This window comes from Rhipicephalus sanguineus, chromosome 2 (assembly GCF_013339695.2).
Source record: "Rhipicephalus sanguineus isolate Rsan-2018 chromosome 2, BIME_Rsan_1.4, whole genome shotgun sequence".
NCBI classification, from domain to species: domain Eukaryota; kingdom Metazoa; phylum Arthropoda; class Arachnida; order Ixodida; family Ixodidae; genus Rhipicephalus; species Rhipicephalus sanguineus.
In genome coordinates, this window is record NC_051177.1 from 161,822,219 (window position 1) to 161,832,357 (window position 10,139).

Here is a 10,139-nt window from a genome sequence, read left to right on the forward strand (position 1 = left end):
GGGCCTTTTCACCCCTAAACCAACACGCAGTGGAAGAAACGCATTTCATGCTGCATTTCTGCGGAAAAGTCCCTTTTGGACGCCTTTGTAAACCGCTCTAGGCGGCGGGTGCGCATTTCACTCTGGTAATAAAAAAAAAACAAAGCTGCGAAAGCCTGCTATCCAAAAAGTTAGAAGAATAAAGATTTGAGATAAAGTGAGGGTGTAACGTAATGGAGCGTGCGAACATAATGGAGCCTTTTCTCGGTACACAAAGCGCTCGAATGTGCACTAAGTTTACTTGTGTTGGAGCCATCCCGCACGAGTCATGCAGATGAGCTGCTACTGCGTCATTAATCAGCCCTGCATTGCTGACAGTTTTTCCTCCTGGGCGCGAAACGACACGTTATTTGTAACGGCGAGAAACGGCTCATTGTTTCATCACACGACTGTGCTTATGTTCCGAAACCACAAAACCCAGCAGCACGCTCGTGCGCCTGCATTTAAGCGAGACCGGGCTCAGCCACACGGATATTCTATGCGCTGTCGCGTATTCGGGGCACCCAGATAGTGCGATAAGTGATGGCGGGTCGTGTCGCAAATGTGCCACCGTGATCCCCGCATCTGTATGTTCCTTCTATTCCGAACATGCGCATTCTGGCGCAGACGGCATTCAGCGTGAAATGGAGTGTTTTCTGAGAGTGGCTGTGTTTATGGGCGTCGCTGCTACATTATGAACCACACAGACAGACAGATAAAGAGTATACAAACATCGAATCACGCCGGCTTAGCAGATAACGGCTTAAGCATTCCTGCCTGTCATGCAAATATATGTGCGGGATAACGTTTCGTTGCGGTGTGTGTATATGTGTGTTCAATTGCGGGTATGCCAACAGCGCGGATTTCTGGAGGCAGCACAGATTAAAGCGCACTTTCATGTGTTACTCTTACTGTCAGTGTTTCGTTTTTTAAATGCGAAGCATTTCTTAGCGAACTTCTGCGACATTGACCGTATCTATCTATCTATCTATCTATCTATCTATCTATCTATCTATCTATCTATCTATCTATCTATCTATCTATCTATCTATCTATCTATCTATCTATCTATCTATCTATCTATCTATCTATCTATCTATCTATCTATCTATCGGATGCATACCAACATTGGTGTGTCATAACATGGCCTTATTACGAACATAACTGACAGGTCATATCATGAAAATCATGACACATGTCATGAAAAGCATGATTTACATTCCACGTTAATTTCATATATACCAAAATTTGTACGGCTTGACAAGAGCTCATGACGAACGTAATGACAGGTCCTAACATGCAAATCATGACGCGCATGTCATGTGCAGCATGATTTACATGACATGGTTTCGGGGCGCTCGCGGCCGTTTAAATGAACGAATATATACGAAAACTGGTATGACGGGATATTTCTGTATGACGAGCATAACTGACACTTACCCCCGAATGCAGAGATGTTACTTGGCTCGTGCCTTCAACTTGACTTGAGCAAGTCGGCCCGAAGCAAGCAGCGGACTTGAAAACCCCCAAGTCGGCCTTCGCGTTTCATTGACGCTCAAGCTGTCTTGCTTGGTTAAGTCAAGAACGAGCTTCAATGCAGAAACACGTTGCTCGCCTGGTACCGAGGTTAATAATGAAATTGTTGGCGTAAGGCACGTGTTACAGCAAGAAAAGTTCGTATATTTGAAAAGAACTATCCCATCAAAGTGCTACAAGCATATTTTTGTCATTTTACTGTCAACGAGCGGCACGTGGTTCCCACCGCCGCAGCGATGCGCAGTGTTGCTTCTGTAAAGCGTCCGTCGCCCGCTGGTTTCAGTGGCCGCCCAAGCGCGCGCGCGTTACTCCAAGCTTGTTTGTTTTGGCCTGCGCGCTAATAGAATTTCCCATAAAGATGCGAAACAAGGCATGATTTGCGTTGTGTCCTTTCGTCGTTTTTTTTTTTCTTATCGAACGCGGAGTGTATATGCGCTGCCCTGGCTCGCAAGTTTAAAGCGAGGTATCGCGAATTTTCAAGGTACTAGCCTTTCTATTCGCCTATGGACATGCTTGTAGCGAGCTAGGTCGCAGTTATATATGAAATAAAAAATGCAACAAGTTCTGGAAACAAAATGTACAAAGCTCCTGTTCAGGCCCATGTGGGTGCCGCCACCCAACAAAGGAAGCTAAAGAATAGAACTGGAAATGCTTATTATTTGTCTGCTTTCGTTGAACTTCTGATTTTTGGTAAGCAAGACAAGAAGCGGGGGTCGGGATCATGGGCCGCGGCGGAATTTTGCCTCGCGGGGTGCAGCAATGCCGCGCTGCATGTTGGTGAGGGGAGGTGGGGGGACGCACATGGTCAGGATATATGATCTGCTGGAAGCTTTGTCGCGAACAGCGAAAAAGACACAGGCCTGCCATGTGCGTCCTGCGAGGTGAACGAAGAGCTCATCCACCTGTTTGTACGAAAGCACCTGCTTGTAATACAATGCTACGAGGAAGTCCCAAGAAAAGCTTCGCCTTGTCACCAAAAAATTGTGCTGGTCCGTGGATTGAACCCGCACTAGGAGAAGCTCTTTTTTTCTGAGAAAAGCTTAAGGAACTTTTCGAGCGTTGTGGTGCAAACGGATGCCTGTCAATTTTCTGAATTCCACACAGCTGCACCGAACGGGACAAAAACGACATAAAATGTTGTGTACTTGGAAAATATTTTTGGGCTTATGCTACGTCCCCCACGTCACTTTTCGAAGCGAAGTCGTCGAGTCGAGGAGAAAGGACCATTCGCTGAGATGTCGCAGCAAGGCACGTTGTCGTCCCAAGAGACACCTCAGCGCAAGGCGGCCCCGCGCTTCATCGAGGACGAAAAAAGTGTGCTGATCGATCTCGTGAGGCAAGTTAAGCACATTATCGAGTGTAAAAAACTGATGTTGCGTCGGTGGCGAAAAAAAATGAAACTTGGAAAGAAATAGCCACGCGTTACAACGCCAACCACGGGATTACCAGGCGCGACCACCTGCAGCTCAAGAAATGCTGGAACAACCTCAAGCAGAAATGGAAAGAGGAAGCTGCAAGAGAAAAGCGAGAGCGCCACAAAACTGGTAAGAACGACATTTTTTGCATGAATGGTTCACCTGAGCTATTATTCTTGTGATCATCCACATGTTTTGTATTCGGAAGATGAGTGATTGGTGAGCGTAAATACAGTCATGACCGTTAGGTTTTGCAGTGCATGACGAAAAAAAAAATGCTCAAATCACACTTTCTACGAAGCAGTATCTTAAAGATGGCATGTATACATGCGGTATCTGTGCAAACAGTTTTCGAGCAGCCTATTGCGCTAGATAAAGCGGTAGACAACTGACGTGCTTGAGTGTTCTATGGAACCAAGACATACGAGCGCGGTCAGGTTTCCCCTGCGTAATACATTGCTATTTAACTTAAAAAAACAGGAATAGTGGAACAGTGCAATTTTTTCGTAGAAGTAGTTTGTCAAAACTGGCTTCATTCTGTGATGAAACTGCTTTATTGCTCATTAGGAGGAGGACCGGCACCTTCCGCCATGGCCCCCATCTACCAGTTGGTGGGGTCAATTGCTGGCCACATGGCAACAAGGGTGGAGAATGCCTTTGATTCAGATGGCACTGCATACCTGCCACCCGTCGCAAGTCTGCCTGTCGTAAGGCTACTGCAGCCAATGATGGATGGCCGAAGTGAAGCGGACATTGATTGCCAAGGTAAGGCGTTTTGCATCCAAAACGCACTGAGAATATCAAGAGTTTCACGGTGTGTATTTCCCAGAAATGTATCCTCTCTGCATGCAGTGGTGCACAGGTACTTGCGTCATACAATACTCCGTTAGTGATGTTATGTCACCTTTTCTTTATTGCAGATGAACAGCGGGATGCTGGCAGCCTTCCAGATCCTTTCCAGCCACCAACAGGCACAGGTGCCGATGAGGAGACTAGACCGCCTTCCGTAGCGCAGCCAGAGGCTGACGAAAACACCGCTGCGCCAAGCTGCACAAACAGCCCCCAAGTCACCACAGGTTCTGCAGGCTCTACTTCTGCGGCAACTGTCGCTGCTGAACCATACAGGAATCCAAGGGGTCGGATGTCCGTCTTGGAGAAGACGCTGGCCGCCGAAAATGAAGTCCGTGCGGAGCTACTTCGAGAGGAGCACCGAATTCGCGTCCGCATACTGCAGGAGGACCACGGCGACGAGTTCCTGGAACGGGCAAACAAGCGAAAATTTGAAAATGAAATGCGAGAGCTCGAGCTGCTAAAACAAAAGAATGAGCTTGAAAAACAAAAGCTTCAGATTGAAGTGCTAGAAATTGAAAAGGAGCTAAAAAAAGAACAGCTCCGCAGGCTGCAGTGTAATGCACCCCCTCTTTAAATAAAAGATTGATTTTTTTAGAAGATGATGAAACCATGTGAGTCTATTTGCATGCATGTAGTGTGCTAAAGTACATGGCTTTGCGCAGCAATACTAAAAAAAGGTTTCGGCATGCCTGTCAAGCATGCCGAAAGTATTTAACAATTCATAGACAGAGTGATCAAGCAGCACAATTTGTAACAATCAAGCGGAGCCAGACACAAAGCCCCCATAGCATGACCGCTGCTAATATTTTCTCAGACACATTCGCTAGTCCCAATTCTGGAAAAATGTTATTAAAGCGAATGCACTAGCAAGTGCAACTTTGTAAGGCAAAACTGGTTTTCTACTGCACAACCTCACAAGCTGACAGAAAAATTGAGCAGTTTCGAGTACCTTCTAACAAAAAAGATGTCTGTAACACATCGGGCTGCAGTTTGCAGTCATTCACACGTTTGTCCGAATGTGGAGATATCTGCACTTTTTACCTAAGTGAAGCTCTTTCGGATGAGCAGGTCCCGTGCTTGCATTCCTGAATAGCTGTCGTTGAGGCGATCAACAGGTGGCAGGTGCACTGTTCGGTTTACCGCTGTAATGTTGGAGGAAGGTTGTGGGACCCTTTGAGCTGGAGGCTCCGGTTCCTTCAATAAACAGGCCAAATTGTGCAGTGCTGCGCAAGCTGTAATAATGAGCACAATGTTTTTCGCCTTGTGCTGCATCCCCATGTCCAGGCAGGGAAAACGCCTCTTCCACACTCCAAAAGCCCTTTCAACGACGTTGCGAGTCTTTATTTGAGCTTTCTGGTACCTGTGCAAATGAAAAAAATATACATTGCTCCATAAGCAACTGGATTCAATGTCACACCTCAAAAACGTGCCCCAAGTTTGTCACGCAACACCACTGACAACATGTGAACTAACCTTCCTTTGGGTGAGTCTGCGGGGCCAGGTTCTGAGAACGGTGTTAGTAAAAATGGCTGGCATGCGTATCCAGCGTCACCCAACAGCACTCCGGGCACCCTGTTTTCTTCGTAGAGTACCCGCAAGCGGGAGTTATCGAAAATTCTGCTATCATGCACAGATCCTGGCCAGCCGGCAACAACGTCAAAGAACTGGAGTTGTGGTCCAGCCACAGCCTGCAGCGAAACAGCAACATACCAATAACCATAAATAAGTCACTGTACGGCGCCTTTCACTGCATGAGTTCGGGATAAAGTCACGGTCGACAGAGGGTATTTCGATTGCAAAATACAGGCAGTATTGTTCCTTCGAAAACCTTCGCGAAACCTGCCTTCCAGAGCAAGCACCAGGAAAAGTTTATTAGAACGCTGTAGTAGTGTACATTATAAGGAACAAAATTCTAGAGCAACCACTTGGGCTAAAACAAAACGACTGACCTCGAGTGCTGCAAAACACTCCACGAAGGCGCAAGCGCCCCGCCCCTCGGGTAACTGCTGCATTATTCTTTCGCCTTATTTATTCCACCAGCGCATGACAACCGTGGCTCAACACAAGAAGGAAAGAAGTGTACGACCCGCGAGTTGCTCAAAAGAGTACGAGCGAACTGCACTGTTCAAGGAGTCAAATTTCATTGCTTACCTGCACATTGAAGGAGAAATAGCCTTTGCGGTTACGGAACACTTCGGCGTCGTCACCACCGGGGCTATTAATGCGCACGTGTGTGCAGGCGACACATGCTGTAACGCCAGGGAATTCGGCCACTTCATAAAAGTCCCGCATAACTTTAGGAAATCCCGCTGCCTGCGGGAAGCGCACCAACATCGAGTACAAGTGCTTTGCGATGAGCAGGGTCACTTTTCCGACTGCGCGGCACACTGTCGACTGCGGAATGCGGACGAGATCCCCGGTGACTGTCTGGAGTGTTTCAGCGCCGTAAAACCTGAGCGCCATCAGTAGCTGCAACATGGGAGGCACAGGCTGTCCTCGGTTTTCCCCGCTTTCCTGGAGCCAGAAGCTGGCTCCAGGAAAGCGGGGAAGCTGGCCAGAAGCTGGCGAACGGCGTTCTTGGTGAACCTGTAGCGAGCGTGGAATTGTTCCTCGTCGTACAACTCCATCGGATTGCCTTGGTCACGTAAGGCGGGTCGCGGAAGCTTCGGCAGGCAATGTACCTCAGAAAATGCTATGTCCATAGCGCAGCGAGCAAAATCAAAAGCGGACAACCTCCGCGCCACGTCCATTCGAGAGGCGGCCATGTTGGAATAACGCATCAAGACTGTTTCAAGCTAGCCCCGCAGCAGAGTTGAAACTCGTCCTGACTTCGACCGAGCCAAGTCGCCCGCAAGTCGTCCGCAAGTTCGAGAACGATTTATGGCGAGCGGCAAAGCTGTCTTGAGTCAAGTACGAGTCAAGTACGAGACAAGTAACATCTCTGCATTTGAGACTTAGTAACATGAAAATCATGACTACATGTCATGTACGACATGATTTACATGCCACGCTCATGGCGCACTCGCGGTCGTTTCGCTAGATCAGTGGTTCTCAGCCATGGATGTGTCGGGGACCCCTTGTGGACTGGTGGAAGTGATGGGGGACCCCTTGCAGCGGAGGGGAGGGAGGGGGGGGGTTACGTAGGTAAATTAACACAACTGGAGCGTGAAACAGGTGCCTTTTATTGCTACCAAAAACATCAAACAAACGTGCCACATCACTTCATTTTGGACAGTTCATCAATACGTGGCACAGTCGCGCTTAAACAGAGTTGCATATCTGCAGCCACATTCAACCTGTTTCGGTATTTACTTTTCAAGTATGCAAGTCTGGAAAAAGCACGCTCGCATGCATACGTCGTAGAAAACTGTAACAGAAGCTTTACAGCCATCTCATGGAGAAGGGGGGACATTTCTGCAGTCCCCAACCAAAATGCCTCAAGGCTCACAGTGGCAAACTTTGCCTTCATCACTGTGTTTTCCTGGAGCTCCATCAGCTCATTTTCAGCTTCGACACATTCATATGTAAAGCAAGCTACGTCAGCCTCAAAAGGGGCCACAAGCCATGTGTCTGGGGCAGATTCTGGGAAGTAGTCCTTAATGTGGCACCTTAATGTGCTCAGATGGGCTGTGATTGTGGCTCTGTCACTTCCAGATACTACCCCAGAGCCTGCAAGACCGCCGAGCAGCTTAAAAGAAGAATAGTCGCCTCTGTTTACCCGGCTCAACCAACTTTGAAGCTTTTTACAAAATCCTCTCACCTTGTCCCCAGAAGAGACAACATTAGTGCCCATCCCCTGCATGCTGCTGTTAAGATGGTTCAGGTGCTCAAACAGGTCACACACATAAGCAAGCTTTGCCACAAAAGAAGAGTCCTGAAAAGGATCTCCGAGTGCCCTATCTTCTGCCAAAAAAAGACTCAGCTCCTCTCTAAGCTCGAACACCCTTGCGAGCACTTTTCCGCGCGACAACCAACGCACCTCGGTGTGCAGGAGCAGGTGTTGGTGCTCGGCGCCCATCTCCTCGCACAGTACCTTGAAGAGGCGACTGGCCTTAGGCCTTGCCTTTACACTGTTCACGACTTTGACAACATGTTGCATAACACTCGCAAGCTCTGGACTCAACTCCTTTGATGCCAAAGCTTCCCTATGAAGCATACAATGTGTGAACGCTACTGCACTGTTCACTTTCTTAACGAGTCCTAAAAAACCTACAGAGTTTCCAACCATGGCTCGAGCGCCGTCGGTGCACACAGCTACACACATGTCCCAATGAAGACCGCGCGAAACAAAAAAATTGTTAATGGCATCGAAAATATCTTGACCTCTCGTTGTGGTCTCGAGTTCCAGACAGCAAAGAAGTTCTTCGGCAATGACAGAGTTATTCACAAAGCGCACAAACACTATAAGCTGTGGACTCCCGGATACGTCGCAGCTTTCATCGACGGCGAGGGAAAACTTCCCAGCGGACTTCAATTTATCAATTACTTGGTCCTGCACATCAGACGCCATTTCTCTAATTCTCCGTGCCACGGTGTCGTTCGACCACGGTATTTTGTCCAGTTTTTTCACATGCTCTTTCCCTATGACAGCACCGACGACGTCCTTCATGCAGGGCATAAGCAGAGTCTCGCAGATGGTGTGAGGCTTCATCTGTTTGGCCACGTGGTAGCTGAGCATGTAGCTTGCCTTGATAGCATCTGCAGAGCTTGCCAGCTGAAACGAAATTCTAACTTTGTACGCTGAACCGAACCTACAAACACTGCATCGACAGTCTAAAACTGGTGCCTTAACCGGTCGCCTTCCCCACCCCGCGACGCGTTGTATACATGTGGAAAGTCGATGGCACATGCACTAAAGCGAACCAACAAAATCTGCCAGCTAACCGTGAGGCAGGAGCCTCGCCGATCAGCCTACGCACAGCGAACATAACGCATATCGATGGTCGCGGTTGCCGCGAACCTCGTATGCGCAACTAACGTAAAGCACGTCGAACAAGCATTTGGCGACCGATCGAGGCTCGCTGCCGCAGCGAACATCGTATGCACAACTAACGTAAAACTGTGTTATGATAATTTCGACCTCACCTTGTTTGGGTTATCCAGCTTTTGGGATTCCAACTGTCGTTTCTTGGTTTCGAAGAACTCTATGTCCTTGTCTTGGTAGCTTGGATGATTTGTCCGGAGATGGCGTGTCAACTTCGTCGGCACCATGGAGCTTAGAGCGAGTACTTCACCGCACAAAACGCATTGCGGTTTGCCGCCGATATTGGCAAAGCCAAACTTCACATAACTTTCTTTGTAGCCACGTAACTTGGACATGGCTACGCGACTCAGACGAACACGTAGCTTCGCGACCTGGGCGACCTAGAACACGTAGCTTCGAGACTGCACGGCACAGCCACTGATGCCAGGCGACAATGGCGATATTCATTGGGTTCCTTCATTGTGATGGTCTCAGAAACTGTACAAACATGGAAAATAATCATCCCGACGCTATTGACGTTTGTAAATCATGTGGATTGCATTGTATTTATAGTATTTCTTTTTTTTCCTGTATGCCTGATATTTGTAAATCATGTGGTTAGCATTGTATTTATATTATTTCTTTTTTCCTGTATGCCTGAATTATCATCTTTACGTTTTCGTATTGTGTTGATAGTATTACCTCTACAATTACGGTATGCCTCAATTGTGACTGTATCTCTCACTTCCAAATGAGACGTTTTCGCATTGTATTAATAGTATTACCTTTCCAATTACTGTATGCCTGAATTGTGACTGTATCTTTCACTTCCAATTAATCCCCCCCTATGTAATGCCCACCGGGCCCTTAGGGTATCCAAATAAATAAATAAAAAATAAATAAATATGATAATAATGGTAGTGGTTTGAAGAGGAAAAGGCGCCTAATTTCTGCAGCCCGGTCGGGAGCACGGCGCAGCGTCTGATACGATAATGCGGCTGCGGGGCACCGAGACACGTGGTTCGGGAAGGTGTGGGGAGGGGGAAAGGAGGTGATCGAGACGACCTTGTGCGGATTGCGGATCGCTGCAGCAGTTCCGGAAGCAGGTCCCGGAACTCCAAATGAGTCACGGCCGGACTAAACTCCAAAAAATGTAAAAAAAAAGCGGGTGAGGGTTTCGCGGATCATAAAAATGGCTTCGCGGACCCCCTAGGGTCCGCGGACCCCCATCTGAGAACCACTGCGCTAGATTGATATACACCAAAATTGGTATTTTGTGGGGTGACTGTATGAAGAACATGAATAACAGGTGGTAGCATGAAAACCATGACATCCATGACATGTATGTCATGATT

The 10,139-nt window shown here is 47.9% G+C and overlaps 1 non-coding gene and 1 pseudogene across 1 annotated transcript; one reads left to right on the plus strand and one right to left on the minus strand.

Moving 5' to 3' along the window:
- The first annotated feature begins 2,750 nt into the window (after positions 1–2,750).
- LOC119382014 (myb/SANT-like DNA-binding domain-containing protein 3) lies at positions 2,751–4,395 on the plus strand. Its single transcript, XR_007415247.1, has 3 exons — positions 2,751–3,098; positions 3,537–3,734; positions 3,890–4,395. It is a non-coding gene; the product is annotated as a myb/SANT-like DNA-binding domain-containing protein 3 (transcript).
- Positions 4,075–6,586, minus strand: LOC119383842 (putative nuclease HARBI1; annotated as a pseudogene).
- Between the last annotated feature and the right edge of the window lie 3,553 nt (positions 6,587–10,139).